The 18445-nt window shown below is 41.1% G+C and overlaps 1 protein-coding gene across 1 annotated transcript in view; it reads left to right on the top strand.

Annotated features, from left to right (window-relative positions):
- Frs2 (fibroblast growth factor receptor substrate 2) overlaps positions 1–18445 on the top strand; it is a 79927-nt gene that overhangs the window by 49813 nt on the left and 11669 nt on the right. Inside the window, 1 exon segment of the mRNA XM_038314999.1 lies at positions 14087–14178. The gene's annotated coding sequence lies outside the window, so the exon portion shown is untranslated.

Below are 18445 nucleotides of genomic sequence, written 5' to 3'. Positions count from 1 at the left end.
AATATTTAAAAAGCATTTGACATAAATATTTACTTATTCCATCTCATCTTTTTTAGTATGAATATAGTGTTGATAAGTTCCCAGTTTAATGATGTGTTCTTTGCAATTGTGTGTATTTCTTTGACTTAACACTTTAATCAGAATTATTTGAAATCCTCCTCCCCACTTTCTCTGGTTGTAAGAACAACCCTCCAAACTCAGCCTCACAAGTAGGCTGGACAGCCAGCTTTTTCTGCAATGCCTGTCTTAGCTGTCCCTCCTCCCTCCCTCTCCCCAGCTCTGTTACTGCTCTTTCCAAGGAAGACCTTACCTGGGTTGACTGCTGTTTGCTTGTGTTTTACTTCTCTTTGAGACTGGATCTTACTTTGTAGTCTGTAGGCCGACCTCGAACTCATGACTCTCCATCCTTCCACTTTCTGTGTGCTGAGATACAAGTGTGTACCACTTGCCCAGCTAGGAGAGCTTACCTGTGTGTGTGTGTGTGTGTGTGTGTGTGTGTTAGTGTGTGTGTGTGTGTGTTTAAGACATCATGAACATGGAATTTGCCATTTTGGCTAGGCTGGTCAGCCAGTGGGTCCTGGGGGATATTTCTGTTTGTGTTTTCCCAGTGCTGTGGCTATAGGCACATGTTCCATTCCCAGCTTTTTAGTTGGTGCTGGGATCTCAGGTCTTTTCCTTGTATAGCAAGCACATTAACCACTGAGCCATTTCCCAGCCCCCATGAGATCGTTACACATTGTTCATACTCTGAAGCTTTTGCAGACAGTGAAAAATGCAGTGACCAAATGGGCTGGAGGGGTGGGTTGACTGTGGCTTGGTTCTCTTCTGGAGAATTGGAGTTCAGTTCCCGGGCTTAGTCAGGTGACTTCCACCTGCACTGACTGCAGCTCCAAGGGATCCAGTGTTCCTTCTGGCCTCTGCTGGCACCATGTGCATGGCATTCATTCTTGCGACACGAACTCGCAAAGAAACATTCACTCGAGTTCAGGGAGAAGGCACATCTAGGCTTCGGTTCTCAGACCCTTTGCAGTCTACCACGGGCACCATTGCTCATACATACATGTAGACACGGACTGAAACATGGATTGTTTTGATTTTCCAAATAATTCTTTCCAAATCCCTACAGTAATGACTGGTATTTGTTGTTGTTTTATTTGTAATGAGACGGTGTCTTCTGTGTCCAGGCTTAACAACTTGATGGTTCATAGATGGCTTTGAACTTCTAATCCTTCTCTATCTCCCAAGTGCTGGGATTACAGGTGAGTGCCACCATGTTCTGTATATGTGGTGCCACAGATTGAATCTATGGCTTTGCACAAGCTCGGCAAGTGGTCTAGCAGTGGAGCCCCACCCCATCCCAGTAAGATATCTATTGTAAATGAGGCACAAAGGTAACATTAGGGTGTGAAGTAATTGGAAGTTACAGTTCTGTCAGCCTCGTATTCATTTTTAGGTCAGGTCTTATTATGTGGCCTATGCTAGCTTCAACTAGAAATCCTCCTTCCCCAGCCTCCAAAGTCTCCACAGCGCCTGGCTTTTGATTTCTCTTAATTAGATAGCCTACTTGATTTGACAGGTTTTTTGTTTGATTAGTTTTTGTAATTGCAGAATATGAAGGGTAATTAAAGAATTAAAATAATTTGACCTCTAAGTTCATTTGGCAGCTTGACATTTTTCAATAAGCCTTGATAACGTTTTGATGCCATCCCCACAGCAGCAAAGTAGAGGTCAGTTCATATGCACCTGCACCCCACAGCAGCCTCTCATCCCATGGAGTCAGATGTGAAGTTGTTTTCCCTTCATGGCTCATCCTAAGAAAGAGGTCAAGTTTTCATATATGAGCAGTTTTGTTTCTTTATGTTCTGCTTTATGTTACTGGTCTGTCTAGTCCTGAACCATTGCTTACAGAGGTGTATCTTAGAGATCTGAGAGCTCAAGGCCAGCTGACCTATTAGTGTGTTCTAGGCCAGCCACAACTACACAGATCTTGTCTCTAAGCAAACAAGTAAGTAAACAGTCTTTAAAAAAAAACAAAAAAAGAACTGCCGCCGTGACGCAGGTGCCTCCAATCCCAGCACTCTAGAGGCCAAAGGATCAGGACTTTAAGGTAGCTGGACTACATAGTGAGGCTGTCTCAGCCTAGGGCTTCATGTATGCTAGGCAAATGCTCTACCAACTGGGCTATATCCCCAGCCCCCTGTAGTGAGATTTAAAATTTTCCTGCCTTTATTATTTTTTACTCTTTTTGTTCCAAGAAAAAGACTATGTTTTAATTTTATAGTTTTAAAATTTGTTCTCTTTAAATATTTGAAACATACCCACTAAAAAATTCTTCAGTAAGAGGAACCAGCCGTCATTTAGGGGAAATGGCTGATCTAGGGCTGTGGCAAACAAGAAAGAAGCAAAGGAATAAACCCTACAAAGATGTGACTATGTCAGAAGAGCATAGGACCCAATGGAAGAGCTCCAGTGGCCAAAAATGAAATCATTGAGCAACAAAGTCATGTGAGGTAGTATTAGATATAACTCAAAGTGTAAAAGAAATGTCCACGGGTCAATACTGGTATCAGTATGTGACTGAATAGAATAAAAACAGGGAAGACCTCTCTCTTCTTGTGCAGAAGATTCCAAATAATTGGTCAGTTCTGCAGATGGAGCTTAGTGGAGAGTGCCGGCCTGGCATACCTTTCAAATGACACTTTCAAAGGACAGTGTTACCTTCACAGTGAATTGAAACTGTGGCAACACCATTCTCCTCTGTTGTGCGTGGCTTTCTGGGGATTGAACCCAGGATCTTATGTAAATAGGTAAGATCTTTCTCTGCCACTAAGTTAGAACCTCAGTTGCTGCCTTACTCCCACCCAAGAAGCGCTGTTGAACTCAGCCTCATGAATGCTCGAGACTGTACTTGGGGAGCTACCTTCTAGCCCACATCATTCACCTCTTTTTTTTTTTTTTTTTTTTTTTTTTTTTTTTGATATATGATCTTGCTAAAATTGCCCAGGCTAGCCTGTAGCAGGCTTTCTTGGCCCGCCAGCTCCCCAAATCATGATAAGAGACCTTATTGATTGTGAAAGTTTGGTCTTATTTTAGGCTTTTATTTCTAATTAGCTCTTATAGTTTAATTAACCTATTTCTAGGGGCTGGAGAGATGGCTCAGTGGTTAAGAGCATTACCTGCTCTTCCAAAGGTCCTGAGTTCAATTCCTGGCAACCACATGGTGGCTCACAACCATCTTTAATGAGGTCTGGTGCCCTCTTCTGGCCTGCAGGCATACACACAGACAGAATACTGTATGCATAATAAATAAATGAATGAATGAATGAATGAATAAATATTTTTTTAAAAAAATTAACCTATTTCTATTAATCTACATTCTGCCACATGACTTGTATTTTTACCTCTCCTCCTGCATGTTCTGCTTCCTGTCCATCTCTGGCATCTTCCATGCCTAAATTTATCCCCTCTTCTTTTCTCTCTGCCCTGAAGTCCCACCTAACCTCTTCCTGTCTTGCTTTTGGCCATTCAGCTTTTTTTTAAAGATTGTTTATTATAATGTTCTGCCAGCGTGTGCCTTCAGGCAAGACAAGGACGCCAGATTCATTACAGGTGGCTGTGAGCCACCATGTGGTTGCTGGGAATTGAACTCAGGACCTCTGGAAGAACAGTCAGTGCTCTTAACCTCTGAGCCATTTCTCCAGCTCCAGCCATTCAGGTTATTAAATACTCAGAAGGCACTTTGGCAAAGACACATCTTCACAGTGTACAAAAAGATTATTCTAGAACACTAACTTTAAGTTTAGAATTCTGTCTTAGCCTCCTGAGTATCTAGGATATAGACCTGCACCACCATGCTTGGATTCTAGCTTTGTAAGTGATGACCTTCTTTGTAAAACACACAACGCGAAGGGTGAGTTGGAGTGGAATAGCTTCTGGGTGGAGGAAGGTGGCAGGCACTGCCCCCTACTAGGTGACCAGGTTCAACATTAGCCACAAGTCCCACTGATAGTGTTTCTAAATTTTATCTCCGGTTTTCCAACCTCATAATTTTGGTCTAATTATAAGAAAAGCATGAAACTAACTCGAGCAAAAAGCCCTATAAAGTATTTAACTAGTATTGCTGAGAATTGGAGGGGTCACCAGAAACAGGGAACATCAGGAATCAGTGGTACAGCAAAAGAAGCCATGAGACATTCAATGACTACATATAATTCAAATATCCTGTATGGAACGAAAAAATTATTGTAACAATTAAGTAGTCTGAATAAGTATATACTTTATTTTTATTTTATTTTATTTTTTTTTGTTTTTGACACAGGATTTGTCACACTGTAGCTAGGCGTGGAACTTACTGTATAGCCCACGTTGGCTTCAAACTCATGAACGTCCTCTTGCCTCAGCCTCTTGGCTGTTGGGATTACAGGGTAACGCTTCTGTGCTGGCCATAAAAGTATATTTTAGTTGTTATAATGTTATCTGTGTTCTTTCATCACAACAGCAAATGACCCATCTAACATAAGACGATAGTAGTAGAGAAAGGTGGGAGCAGGTGACCCCTGCACCGTCCCTTCAGTGTGTCTCTAGCGGTAAACTAGGCTTTTGCTGAGGATTTTTTTCATTCTAAAAAATATGTACCACATACTTTTTGAAAACCACATTTTAAATAATATCACACTCTTGAGCAGCTCATATTTTTAGCAAATATAGCAAAAGAGTACTTTGCCTGAGGGATTGGATAAATGATTCTTGCAAAGAGGCCCAGTATTTGGCTGTTTTGTGGCCCTCTGAAGACATGCTCGTAAAAGTTAAGAGTTATGTTGTTGGGCTTTTTAAATCTTAACTCCTTTAGGACATTTCAAGTTATTTTGTTTGTTTGCTTTTTGCTTGAATCTCCAGATTGATCAAAATTCTCATAAAATACTTACTATACCTCACACTGTGTAATTTTTTTTGTCTGTTTTTATACTGAGTTTCTGTTTATAGCTTAACTTGTAAAGAAAGGCTGCAACATTAATGTTATTAAGTCCACTTTATTCTAGTACAAACGTGGCACTGTGTTGTAATTAGATGGAGCAGTTTGGGTTTACTCTATAATAACTTTTTGTACAAATTTCCCTATTAGCAATATGTTAATACAGCTTTAGTAGTTTTAAGAGGGATACTGATTTCATATAAGTAACATTTATTTTTCAGAATAATTTGTATTAGACTCTTGAATGCTGTGGTTATTCTTTTGTTAACCAAAGCAGATATCCCAGAGCCGTGGAGGAGGGAAACAGTGCTCACCGCTTCCTAACTCATGGATTTGGGGAGAGGAAGAGTTCTGAATATTTCCTTAACCACAAGATTTTCTTAGTATTGACAAAGTAAGCACATTCATTTCTCGGCATTTTAATTAAAGTATAAGAGCACATTGCTGCCAGTCCCAGTCCTTAACAGTTTCAGCCTTCCTACCAGGAGGAGCTTAGAGTCTTTGTGATGGCTTTACCCCTTAAGGCTAGAGAAGAAAAATGGACTTTTTATTCATTGATTTATTTTCCAAATTTTTGAGTAAATTAGTATAAAGAAAATTAATATTAGAAGAAACGCTCCTCATGAACTGTCATGGCAGTAGTCTGTGATGTCTGAAGTTGCACTTTTTCGTGTGTGTCAAGTGCTCCTGTTTCAGCTAGAGTAACTCTTTTCAACACGCAAAGGTACCAATGCTGGGATTATTGAGATAAAGTGATATGCAAATAGATGTTAACAAATATTTCGCATCTTTAAAATGTTTATTTTGTAAAGATTTTTATTTCATTTGTATGAATATTTTGCCGCATGTGTTTCTGTGCAACATATGTGTGCATGGCCCTCACAAGAGGGAGTTGGATCCCCAGGTACTGCCCAGTGTGGCATGCTGGGAACCAAACTTTGGTCCTTTACAAGACTAGTATGTGTTCTTAACCACTGAGCTATCCTTGGCTCCAGTATTTAGCACCTTATGTTAAAAACTAAAAGATCTTAGCTGGGTGGTTGTGATGCACGCCTTCAAATCCCAGCACTCAGAAGGCAGAGGAAGTTGATCTCTGTGAATTCAAAGCCACAAGTGAGGACAGCCGGAGTTGTTATTCAGAGAAGAAACTATGTCTTGAAAAACAAAACAGTAATAACAACAACAAAAATTAAAAGATCTTATGGCTTTAGGGCCAGAAATCTTAGAACACATTCACCCTCACATAGGTCTGTCTTAAAACTTGAGGAACTGGGGCTGGAGAGATGGCTCAGTGTGTTAAGAGCAATTGCCTGCTCTTCCAAAGGTCATGAGTTCAATTCCCGGCAACAACATGGTGGCTCACACCATCTGTAATGAGGTCTGGTGCCCTCTTTCTGGTCTGCAGACACACACTGACAAAATATTGTATACATAATAAATAAATAAATTTTAAAACCTTGAGGAACTGAGTGATGTTAGCTGGGAGGGAAGTGACAGCACGGCTGACAGCTGTTGGTGGCTTAGACCAGTGCCTGTGTAGCCGAGGAGCACTCTTTAGACCCTGGGTCACTTGTGGACAGACGCCAGCTGGCTTTTGCTGGAATCTCCTGTAACATGAAAAGGTAGACATTTGTTACTCACAGTCTTGATTGGGTGTGGTGTTGCTCTTCACTTGACACACAGCGTGATAAACATTCTTCTAAAAGAAATTTTATCTTTTAAATTAAAAAATGCTGTATCTTTTCAAAACATTATTCCCCCATTGAACTAGCTGACAGTGAACATGGAAGGACTGTGTGTGTACATGTCTCAGTTAGGGTTTCTGTCGCCTGTGAATGAAGACGCCGTGACCACAGCAACTCTTATAAAGAAAACATTACTTGGGGACTTGCTTACAGTTTCAGCGGTTCAGTCTATTATCATCATGGCAGGGAGCATGGTGGTGTGCAGACAGACATGGTGTTGGAACTGAGAGTCCTACATCTTTCAGGCAGCTAGAAAGTCAGCTGACACACTGTGTGGTATCCTGAGCATAGGAAACCACCAAGTCCACCCCCATCGTGACATACTTTTAAAACAAGGCCTTATCCACCCAGACAGAGCCATACTCCCAATAGTGCCACTCCCTTTAGAGGCCATTTTCTTTCAAACCACCACAGTGTAGTTTTATTAACGTTTTCATGTTGCAGAAATTTATAGATAAAATTTATGAATATATGACCTTTTTTGAGACTGGTTCTCCTATATGTAGCCCAGGGTGGCCTCAAACTTAACACTAATCCTCCTGCCTTAGCATCCAGAGTGCTAAGATTTGCAGGCATGTGCCACCAAACCTAGCTAAACACCGCTAGTTTTTTAGAAAATTATTTTGTTCTATTTATATGAGTGTTTTTCATATGTGTCCTGTGTACCACATGTATGCCTGGTGCTGAGGAGGTCACAAGGGGACATTGGATTTTCAAGATTTAGATTTATAAAGATGGTTGTGAGCTATCGTGGTCTTGGGAATAGCATAGTCAAGTGTTCTTAACTGTTGAGTCACCTCAGCCCAGCATGTCCACTCTTAAAGTATTAGTTCCCTTAACTAAAATTTATTTAGAATTTAATATTAGTACAACATACCAGAAAGAGAAGAAAACCTCACCAGCATAACAAAAGCAGTGTTTGAATAATTCACGGTGAGCACCATGCTGAGCGATGGAAGGTTTAAAAATCAGGAACTAGCTGGGAGTGATGGCACATCCTTTAATCCCACCACTGGGGAAACAAGAGGCAGACAGATCTCTGTAAATTGGAGACTTGAGGCTACCCTGGTCTATTGAGTTCCAGGACAGCCAGGGCTACACTGAAAAAACAACAACAACAAAACTTAAACAATAAAGCGTAACTGGAGGTTAAAAAAAACTTGTTAGGAGGAATGATCTGGGGGAGGGGAGATTGGGAGACTGGAAGAGAGAAGGGAGGTGGTCAGCCGGAAAAAAATAATAAAGTTAAAAAATAATGTAATATTAGAAAGAATAAAATGATAAAATAGGCTCGGGGCTGGGGGAATAGTGACCGTGTTTAGCATATGTGTGGATCAGGCAGGGTCAGTCCCCAGCCTCTGTTATATACAATTTATGAAATATATTAATGAACACTAAATAAATGAAAATAAGTTTCACATTCATTTCAATTTCTTGGATACAACCAAAGTTTTTAAAGGCTAATGGAATTTCATGATGATTAGAGTTTTAGCATCCACACATGGTTTCAGTAGCTTGAGTATAGTGGTACACCCTGTAATTTCAGGGCTTGGGAGGCCAGTGGGCCTTACGTGTTTAAGCTGTTCAGGGCTGTAGTGAGGTGCTCTCTTAGCTCCTCTTTCCCTCACCAAAGACACTACAGTAAAAGTAAAAATAGGGCCGGGTGGTGGTGGCGCACACCTTTAATCCCAGCACTCGGGAGGCAGAGGCAGGCGGGTCTCTGTGAGTTCGCGGCCTGCCTGGTCTACAAGAGCTAGTGCCAGGATAGGCTCTAATACTACAGTGAAACCCTGTCTCGAAAAATAAAACAACAACAACAAAAAAAAGTAAAAATAGAAAATGTTTTCAAACTATGAAGATAATAGAAGACTGAAATCTAGGTTATGTACAAACTGGAAGTCAGCAATGAAAAAGCAGCTTTGTTTAAAAAAGCTGTGTGTAAAGTCCTTTGAATAGCTATTTCTCCAAAGAAGATATACAAATGAAGAAAGTGTCATTAGAGAATGCAGATTTGAATCATAATGATACCAACTCATAATTATTAGGGTGATTACTATTTAAAAAAGAAACAGCTGGGCAGTGGTGGCTCACACCTTTCTACCTTTTTAATCCCAGCACTTGGGAGGCAAAGGCAGACAGATTTCTGTGAGTTCAAGGCCAGCATGCTCTACAGAGCTGTTATACAGAGAAACCCTGTCTCAAAAAAAAAAAAAAAAACAAAACAAAACAAAAAAAAAAAAACAGAAAATTCAAATACTGGTAAGGGTATAAAATTTTGGAACCCCTATTCACTATAAGTGTGTGTGTGTGTGTGTGTGTGTAAATGTACCAATGTTGTGGAAAACAGTATGGCACTTCTTCTAAAAATAGAAAAAGCACATAATGCAGTGCCGCGTCTCTTGGGTGTGTCCAAGAGAGCTGTGCAGAGTCTTGAAGACGGCAGCCCAGTGGCCACAGAGGGAAGAGCTGACAACTCACATGTGCAGTAAAGCCGTCTAATGGGATACTTACTTCTAACTACGCCTGCCAAGCTCGGCATGGAGGCGCATATCTGTAATCCCAGTGCTTGGGGGCAGAAGTGGGAAGCTTGTTCTGCTTCCAGGCCAGCATAGTGAATATGTGTTGAAAAAACAAGATTTTACAACATATAGTGAGACACAGATGGGTCTTGCAAACATGCTAAGTGAAATTAACCAGCTACAAAGATCCTGTGTAGTCTGTGATTTCACTACAATGAGACACTGGTCAAAAGCAGAGATGGTAGTTTCCACTGGCTGCTGTCATGGAAATTCTGTTTAATTTACAAGACAAAAGGAGTTCTAGTAGTGGTGATGACTGTAGCACACATTGTGTCTAGTGCCACTGTGTGTTTAATATGGTTAAGATAGCAATGAATCTTTTGCCACAACAAAATTTTAAATCAAAATACAGTTGAATGATATTCATAGGCATGTATATTGTGTTCAGTAGAATGCAATTGGTTCCTGGCTCAGTTAGTATACCCATTGCATATCAGTTTACAAATTCATTTCAGAATTCTTTATTGTGTGTGTGGTTCTTAGAATTTCTCTCCAAACCAGTTCTATCAACAGTTAATTCATGTCCATCGTATGTTTACATCTTTGAAAAGCCATGATTTCTTTCTTTTTAAGATAGGGTCTCACTATGTAACCCTGGCTGGTCTGGAAATCAGAGCACATACTGATCTTGTAATGGACCTGGGTTTGGTTCCCAACAGACATATCAGGTGACTAACAACCACCTTTAACTGCAGGTCCAGGGGCTAGTCTGACTCCCTCTTCTGGGTTCCACAGGCACTTGCATTCGTATGGTGCACATACATACCCCAAGTCCTTAACACATTGATTGATTGGAAAAGTTGATTGAGAGGATCTCAATATTCCAAGCTGAGTTCAAACTTTCTATGTAGCTGAGGATGATTTTGAACTTCTTATCCCCTACCTCCATCTCTTGAGTGCTGGGATTGCAGGTGTGTACGACTGTGTTGAGTTTATGTGGTGCTGGGATTGAACCTAGGCCTTTGTGCATGGTAGGCAAGTACTCTGCCAACTGAGCTACACCCCCAGCCTCACTAATCCTTTTTAGGAGTCTTTCTCTGACTGGGGCTAGAGGGGTGGCTCAGTGGTTAGAAGCCTTTTCTGGTTAGTGAGCTTGCTGCTCTTTCCAGGACCCAAGTTTGGTTGCCAGTACCCACATCAGACAGTTCACCACCACCTATGACTCCAGCCCCAAGGGATCCAGCACCATCTTCTGACCTCCATAGGTACTTATATTTCCCTACATTCCATCTTGAAGGAACTGTAGCGAACCATTTCTAAGAGTAGTCTTTGTTGTGGGTTGTGTGCGTTTGTGTGCATCCTTCTTGATCTGAATCACACCTTCCTAGATAATTTCCATCTATCTTTCAGAACCCAGTTTAGAGATCTCTTCCCCCAGAAGCTTTTCTTCACACATTGTACTCAGTTAAAGGGATTCATAGTACTTGCACATGGCCAGTGACTTTGTTGGGTATTTTTCTTCTTCTGTGTATTCCTCCCTGTGGAATCTGTTACCATAGGAATTGCTGCATGATGGTGGAGGGTCTTCTGTTTTGTGTTGATTTCATTGGTTAATAAAGAAACTGCCTTGGCCATTTGATAGGCCAGCCCTTAGGTGGGTGGAGTAGACAGAACAGAATGCTGTAAGGAAGAGGGAAGTGAGGCAATCACCATGCCTCTCCTTTCTGGGTCAGACACCATGAAGCCAGCCTCCAGGTTAGACATGCTGAATCTTTCCCGGTAAGCCACCACCTCATGGTACTACACAGATTACTAAATATGGGTTAAAGCAAGATGTGAGAGTTAGCCAGTAAGAGGCTAGAGCTAATGGGCCAAGCAGTGTTTAAATGAATACAGTTTGTGTGTTGATATTTCCGGGACTCAGCTAGCCTTGCGGGAGCCGGGCGGGACGAAAAGTAGGCCTGCTTGCCTCTCCACTACAAAATGCCGCCGCTCCTTCTACAGCTGCATTTACTTGATTGTCTTACAGAAAGTGGATGTTCAGAAAATGCTTGTTAGGTGCTACAGTATGTGAGTAGACTGCATTTTAAAAACCCTCGTGCTGTTTACAGATCATTTTACTCTATGTGAGTTTTCTTAGCTGTAAGTTACAGCATTTAGTATTCTCCTGTCTGAGCCAAGGTGTTCTAAGCGATAGTGGGGATGTAACCCTGAAGTTATGCACTGCAGTATGGTAGAGACATCTCAGATGTACTACCTATTTGATATTAAATACACTTTTAATCGTTGAACATTAAAAAAATCTTTGACTTTGGCTGGAAGATGGCTCAGCAGTTAAGAAAGAGCACTTGCTGTTCACACAGAAGACCTGGTTCAGCTCTCTGGCAGCTCACAGCCAACTGTAATTTTAGTTACATGGGATCAGACACCACCTTCTGGCCTCTGAGGGCACCAAGCATGTATGTCATGTAAAGATACACATGCAGAAAAATTTATGCATATAAAATAAAGATAAATAAATTCTTTTTTTTTTTTTTTTTTTAAATAAGTGAGGCAGTTTAGCAGTTAAGAGCACTTGCTCTTCCAGAGGACCTAGGTTTGATTCCCAGAATCCACATGGCAGCCCACAACTGACTATAGTTCCAAGGAATCTAATGCCCTTAATTTGGCCTCCACAGGCCTTATGCGTGCATGTGGTGCACAGACATACATGTAGGCAAGACACGTATACTTTTTTTTGGCCTCAAATGCACAGAGATCCACCGGCCTTTGCCTCCTCAGTGCTAGGATTAAAGTCATGTGCCTCCATGCCCAGCTGTTTTATTTGTTATTTTGAGACAAGGTCCCAGCCAGGTGGTGGTGGCGGCACACGCCTTTAATCCTATCACTCAGGAAGCAGAAGCAGGTGGATCTCCGTGAGTTTGAGGCCAGGCTGGTCTACAGAACAAGTTCTAGGACAACCAGAGCTGTTACACAGAAAAACCTTGTCTCAAAAAAACAAAATGTCCCACTAGGCAGCATTGACAGGCCTGGAACACAGACCAAGCTGGCCTAAGACACATGTATACTTAAAAATGAAAAGATTGTTTATAACATATTGTATGAGGGCTGGAGAGATGGCTTGGAGGTTAAGAGCACTGACTGCTCTTCCAGAGGTCCTGAGTTCAGTTGCCAGCAACCACATGGTGAGATCTGGCACCCTCTTCTGGCAGAACAGTCTGGACATTATAAATAAATAAATCTTTTAAAAAATTGTATGAAACCCTCAAAAACAATAAAATATATTTAAAAAACCAAACCAAAACCCCTTTTATTGTTGTAAGTTTTTTTGAGACTCCCCTATAGACCTATGGTTTTTAATAAGACAAATGTGGTGTGTCCTCATAAGCCCAGCACTAGGGAGGCCAGGCCAGGAAGACCATCAATTTGAGGCTAGCCTGGACTATAAATATAGTAGATAGTTTAAAGCGGTGGTTCTCAGCCTTCTTAATGTTGTGGCCCTTTAATACAGTTCCTCTTGTTATAGTGACCCCCCAACTATAAAATTATTTTCATTGCTACTTCATAACTGTAATTTTGCTACTGTTACTAATTGTAATGTAAATATCTGATATGCAGGGTATCTAATATGTAACCTCAAAGTGGGGTGTGACCCACAAGTTGAAAAAGTCTGGTAAGTCTAAGTCTTAGACTATCTAGCAAGGTCCCCATCTTGACAGACAGACAAACAAGAAGCTCTGCTAAAAGTGATGCTGGGTTGCTGTGCATCCCCCTCCATGGAGATGTGAGCAAGTACCTGGTGTGCTTGTTGTATGTACAGGTATTAAAGTCAGAGTTGTAATTAGTATCTGTAAGTATATGAGTTTGGAAGTGCTTATTTTGAATACCATCTGTTTGTGAATTCTGGTTAGTATGTAGCTGCCTGGTAGATACAGTGTAGGTGTTCAGTAAGTACCTTTCTGCTTGAGTGAGTTAGACCCCTTTCTTCTGCAGTAAGCAGATGGATCAGAAAATGTACAAAGTTGCAATGAAGTCTCTTAGGATTGTAGACTAATTTATTGTTAGAATGCCAGTCCCAGACTCTTTTGGGAATGTTTCTCTTTTAGCTGTTGTTTTGTTTTGTTTGGTTTTGAGACAGGGTTTCTCTGTGTAACTTGACTGTCCTGGAACTCACCCTGTAGACCAGACTGGCTATAAACTCAGAGAGATCCACCTGCCTCTGCTTTCTGAGTGCTGGGATTAAAGACCACCTCCCAGCTGGAATGTTTTTCTTGTCATCAACTTTCAGATTGACTAATGTCCCTGACTGGGAGGTCTTATGGAATAGAAGATACAGAGCATGGAAAGACTTTAAGTCTGGAAAGGAGCCATATTTACAGCAGAGGACATATGTTTAGAGAAGTGAATCAGCCATTATCGTAGCTGTATATAGAGGTGGACTGGTCAGTATCGTAGCTGTAGTGGGACATATGTATGTAGAAGTGGACTGGTCAGTGTCGTAGCTGTAGTGGGACATATGTATATAGAAGTGGACTAGCCAGTACTGTAGCCGTAGTCCAGAAGCCAGAGTCATCGTAGAACCTAGGTTGATACATTACTTTATCTTTTCAAAAATCTAGCTTGGATATTAAATAATTTTAAATCAACATTTTAGATCTTTGAGTTTGTTTATATTGGTCAGCTGAACTAGTAGTACTACCAGAAGTCTTAGAGTGAAAACTTTTATCTTAAAAAGCAGTAAAGTCTCAGGACTCTGTGTGTTCTTCAGTGGTTAAGAATATGTACTCGGTATGTATGAGGTTCCAGGTTCAACTGCCAGAAAGAGATTGATTTTTTTCTGTTATTTCTAGGTTAAGTCATTAAATGAAGACATAGTATTTTGAAATATGATTAATCTCCTGATGCAGCATCAGAGGCTAACAATATTAATGGCCAAATCTAGGTAAGTTGAAATTTACCTTAAAAGAAAGGACCAATCAACTTAATACTGTTTTGTTGAATGCAACCATGTTGAGTCTTGATTACTGACTCCCTTGTTCCCAGAAAATAAGTGCAAATGACCTTAATTAAACAAACACAGTATTTCCTAGTGGAGAATATTCACACAGCCTGTGGAAGTTGATCTCAGATGAAAGCTGCCTGTTGCTGTTGAATATAATCAGATATCAGTGTTGTTCTTGGGGAGCATAAGATCACCTGCATATGTGTCGAGTTCTGGAGAAGTGTGCTTATGAGAGCACATGGGTCTTTATTCAGAGATTAAAGTGTCAATGAATATTATAAGGTGTCACAGCTGAGATGTGGCAACCAGATACTAATGTGCTATTCAAAAATGAAAACTATCCAGCACTTTCCTTTTGTGTAAGAGATTGTGGGTCAGAAGGAAGGCCTCGGAGATTTGAATAGAGATTTCACATCTTTTAGGGCAATGCACAGCCATAGCAATCAGGAACTCTTACCAACTCTGAAAGTCTGCACTGGATCCACAGAAGAATGGGCTTGTCCTCTGGTAGACACAGGCAGACATGGTGGAGGAGGGACTCAGGGAACCCTGCCCCTTACTGCAGAACTGTTTCTTACTGATAGAGTCAGAGAGAGGAGGAGTCCTTTGGCATCCACTGGTGACCCCATCAGTTCCATTGTTAGTCCTAGTCCAGTAGTCACAGGTATGGTCCTGGCTAAACTAAAGGAGTCACACAGCAAGACCAGACGTCATGAGTCTCTGAAGGGACAAGTGGGGAGGAGGAGTGTACTCAGGGAAGGAGGATGGTGAAGAGGTAGAGGAAGAGAACAACCTGAGTGCATTGTGCACATCAACGAAACTGTCGAAACTCTAATTCAGTTTCTAAACAGGTCTCTTTCCCAAAGCTGGAATGTAAACCACTGCCTGTGTTCACCAACTTGAGCTTTTCTCGAGGACTAAGCCCCTGCTCTCGTCATGTCAAAACCTTGTCCTGGTTTTGCCCCGCCCCCGCCCCACCGTCATTTGTTGGCTAGCCCTCTTCTTTGTCTTTCCTAACAGCACTCTTCACTACCAATAGCTTGTCATTTCTTTGTCTCCCTTACTCTCACGCCCTAGGGCAGACGACCCCTGACTGCTGGATGCCACTAGTAAAGGGCGTCAAAAACCCAGCTTCATTCAGTCCAACTTCAAAAGTCCCCACAGTCTGTTCAGTCTCAAACTTACTTCAAAGTCCAAAGTCTCCTCGGAGATGTATGACAATCTCTTAACTGTAATCACCTAAAAACACCAAAATAAAAAACCAGATCACATACTTCAACATATAATATCACAGGATATACATTAACCATTCCAAAACATAGAGAAGGGAACATATCAAGGAAATACTAGACCACAGCAAGAGGGAAAACCAGATGGGCAAACTCCAAACTCTGCATCTTTGCATCTGATGTCAAAACGCTCTTCAGGTCTCCAGTTCTGTTCAGATTTGTTTACAACACACTTCTTTTGGGCTGGTTCCACCCCCTGTTAGTAGCTCTTCTCAGGTATCCCATGGCTCTGGCAGTGGAGTGCTTTAGCACTGTTTAATGGGGCATACTAGTAGGAGCATAGAAGATAGAGATGCTAAGAGGTATTTAAACTGACTGAGGCTTACTCAAGAGGTTTCAGAGAAGAATTTTAGTATGTTGTCTAGAGATCATTCTTGTGATATTTTGGTGAAAAAAGTGGCTGCCTTTTGCCTTTGTCTGAAGAGTTTTCCCAAGGCTAAAGTGAAGAATTTTGGATTAATGTATCCTGCAGGCAGGTGAATTTTAAGTGCACATCTGATTAGCTCCCTTCCATAGTTAAAATGAATGTGTTTGTGTTTAAGGAGGACAGGGAAAGAATGACATAATTTAAAGATTTTCAAAATGTTTCTATCAGTTATACCTTTTTAAAATTATTATTATATATACAGTATTCTCAGTATTCTGTCTGCATGTATGCCTGCAGGCCAGAAGAGGGCACCAGATCTCATTACAGATGATTGTGAGCCACCATGTGGTTGCTGGGAATTGAACTCAGGACCTTTGGAAGAGCAGGCGGTGCTCTTAACCTCTGAGCCATCTTTCCAGCCCCAGTTATACCTTTTGTGAACTTAAAAATATTTTTCTCTTTTAATAATTTGATACTTATCAATCAAAAACATAAAACATATTTAGAACATGTGCTATGTTAAACAGTGTGCTAGTGCCCTAGAGAATGAAGAAGAGAGGATACCTGTCAGTAAAGTTAGTTGACTAACACACAAAACACCTTAAAAGACCATGCCGTTTTACTATGAGAACACTGCAGGTTACATTTTTTTAGGTTTATATGATAGTACAATTTTTCATCTTAATTTTATTTGTTTTGTTTTGTTTTTGTTTTGTTTTTTTTTTGTTTTTGTTTTTCGAGACAGGGTTTCTCTGCAGCTTTAGAGCCTGTCCTGGAACTAGCTCTTGTAGACCAGGCTGGTCTCGAACTCACAGAGATCCGCCTGCCTCTGCCTCCCGAGTGCTGGGATTAAAGGCGTGCGCCACCACCGCCCGGCTTCATCTTAATTTTAATTACCAAGCATTCTTTACCTTAGTGTAATATAGTTCACTTAGTTCAGAAATAGCCTAAAGTACCTACTTACTGTTGAACATGAAAAAGGATGAGTAGGACCAGCTCCTGCTGGGAAGGAGCTCATGCTAGAGGGAGAACAGTGCATAAGTGGATCGCCAGCCACAGCTCCTGCTAAAGACAAAGCCATGTGGGTGCAGTTGGACAACCTAGAGTGCTTAGATGGTGTTGTGTGATAATTCTAATTAACCTGATAGGTTGGCACCAGGAAAAAAAAAAGTTTCACCTCAGAAAAGGGAAGCTGCAGACAGCTATTGTGGAAGGATGTGGGGAATGGTAGTTTGTTTATTCTAACTAGAGGTAGGGTAGTTAGAGAAGGGGGGTTGGGCTGGTATTTTACCCATGTTGAGGAGACCGCTTGTTGGTTCCCAGTCACCCGGCTAGCTTAGACTGAAATAATCACACAGAAACTGTATTAATTAAATCACTGCTTGGCCCATTAGCTCTAACTTCTTACTGGCTAACTCTTAAATTAATTTAACCCATTTCTATTAATCTGTGTATTGCCATGTGGCTGTGGCTTACTGGCTAAAATTCCTTGCTTCTATCTTCAGTGGCTCCATGACTTCTTTCTCCACCTCCTTCTCCCAGCATTCTGTTTAGTTTTCCCCACCTAGATCTGTTCTACTCTCTCCACCTCCTTCTCCCAGCATTCTGTTTAGTTTTCCCCACCTAGCTCTGTTCTACCCTATCAGGCCAAGCCAGTTTCTTTATTCATCAACCAATAAAAGTAACACATAAACAGAAAGACCTCCCACACCAGGGGGTTTGGTTTTGGTTTTTAAACCTGAAAGCGGTTAAAACAAAACAAAACACTGAATTTAAACAGTTTTAATCACATCTGTGTTTGGAACATTGTCTGGTTCCTGTGCATCTTTGCCTAGCCCATGTAGCAAATGGCAAATGTATTCTGCTTCTCTGGTTTGTTTAGAAGCAATGCTTTGACATTCTCCTTTATTTGGAATGCTCTTGAACCACTTATTGTCACCTCTGTAAGCTGTATCTGACCTTCTGTGGCAAAGGATTAAATAGACAAAATATATCACAAGTAAATAGACAAAGGTTGGCCAGTGTTGTGTGTTTTATTCTACGGGTTGAATTAAATTGGCCTTCTTTCTTACTAATGTACTGTTTAAGTTTGCTGTGTGTTGCTTGCCAATGAACTTTTGTCTAATAGGACACATAAAAAGGACTACAATGAGTAATAAGAATCAAAATACCTGTTAGCTAAAAGTGCAGCATCTTTTAAAAAATTGTGTACACACACACACACACACACACACACACACACACGCAGCCCTGCCTGGTCTGTAACTCTCCGTATGAATCAGGCCGGCTTCAGACTCCCAAGAGCTGGCTGTCTGCTGGGATTAAAGACATGTGCCACATGCCCAGCTTTTATTTTTTTAAAAGAAGGGACATGAAATTTCTGGTAAGTCATAAAAGATTAGTTTCTTGTTGGATACTGGCGGCACATACCTTTAATCGCGGGACTTGTGAGGTAGAGGAAGGTGGATTTCTGTGAGTTTGAGGACAGCCAGGGCTACACAGAGAAACCCTGTCTCGGAAACCCCTCCCCCAATTAGTTTTTTGATTAACT

This window comes from Arvicola amphibius, chromosome 17 (assembly GCF_903992535.2).
Source record: "Arvicola amphibius chromosome 17, mArvAmp1.2, whole genome shotgun sequence".
In the NCBI taxonomy this organism is placed as follows: domain Eukaryota; kingdom Metazoa; phylum Chordata; class Mammalia; order Rodentia; family Cricetidae; genus Arvicola; species Arvicola amphibius.
This window is presented reverse-complemented; position numbering and strand designations above follow the sequence as displayed.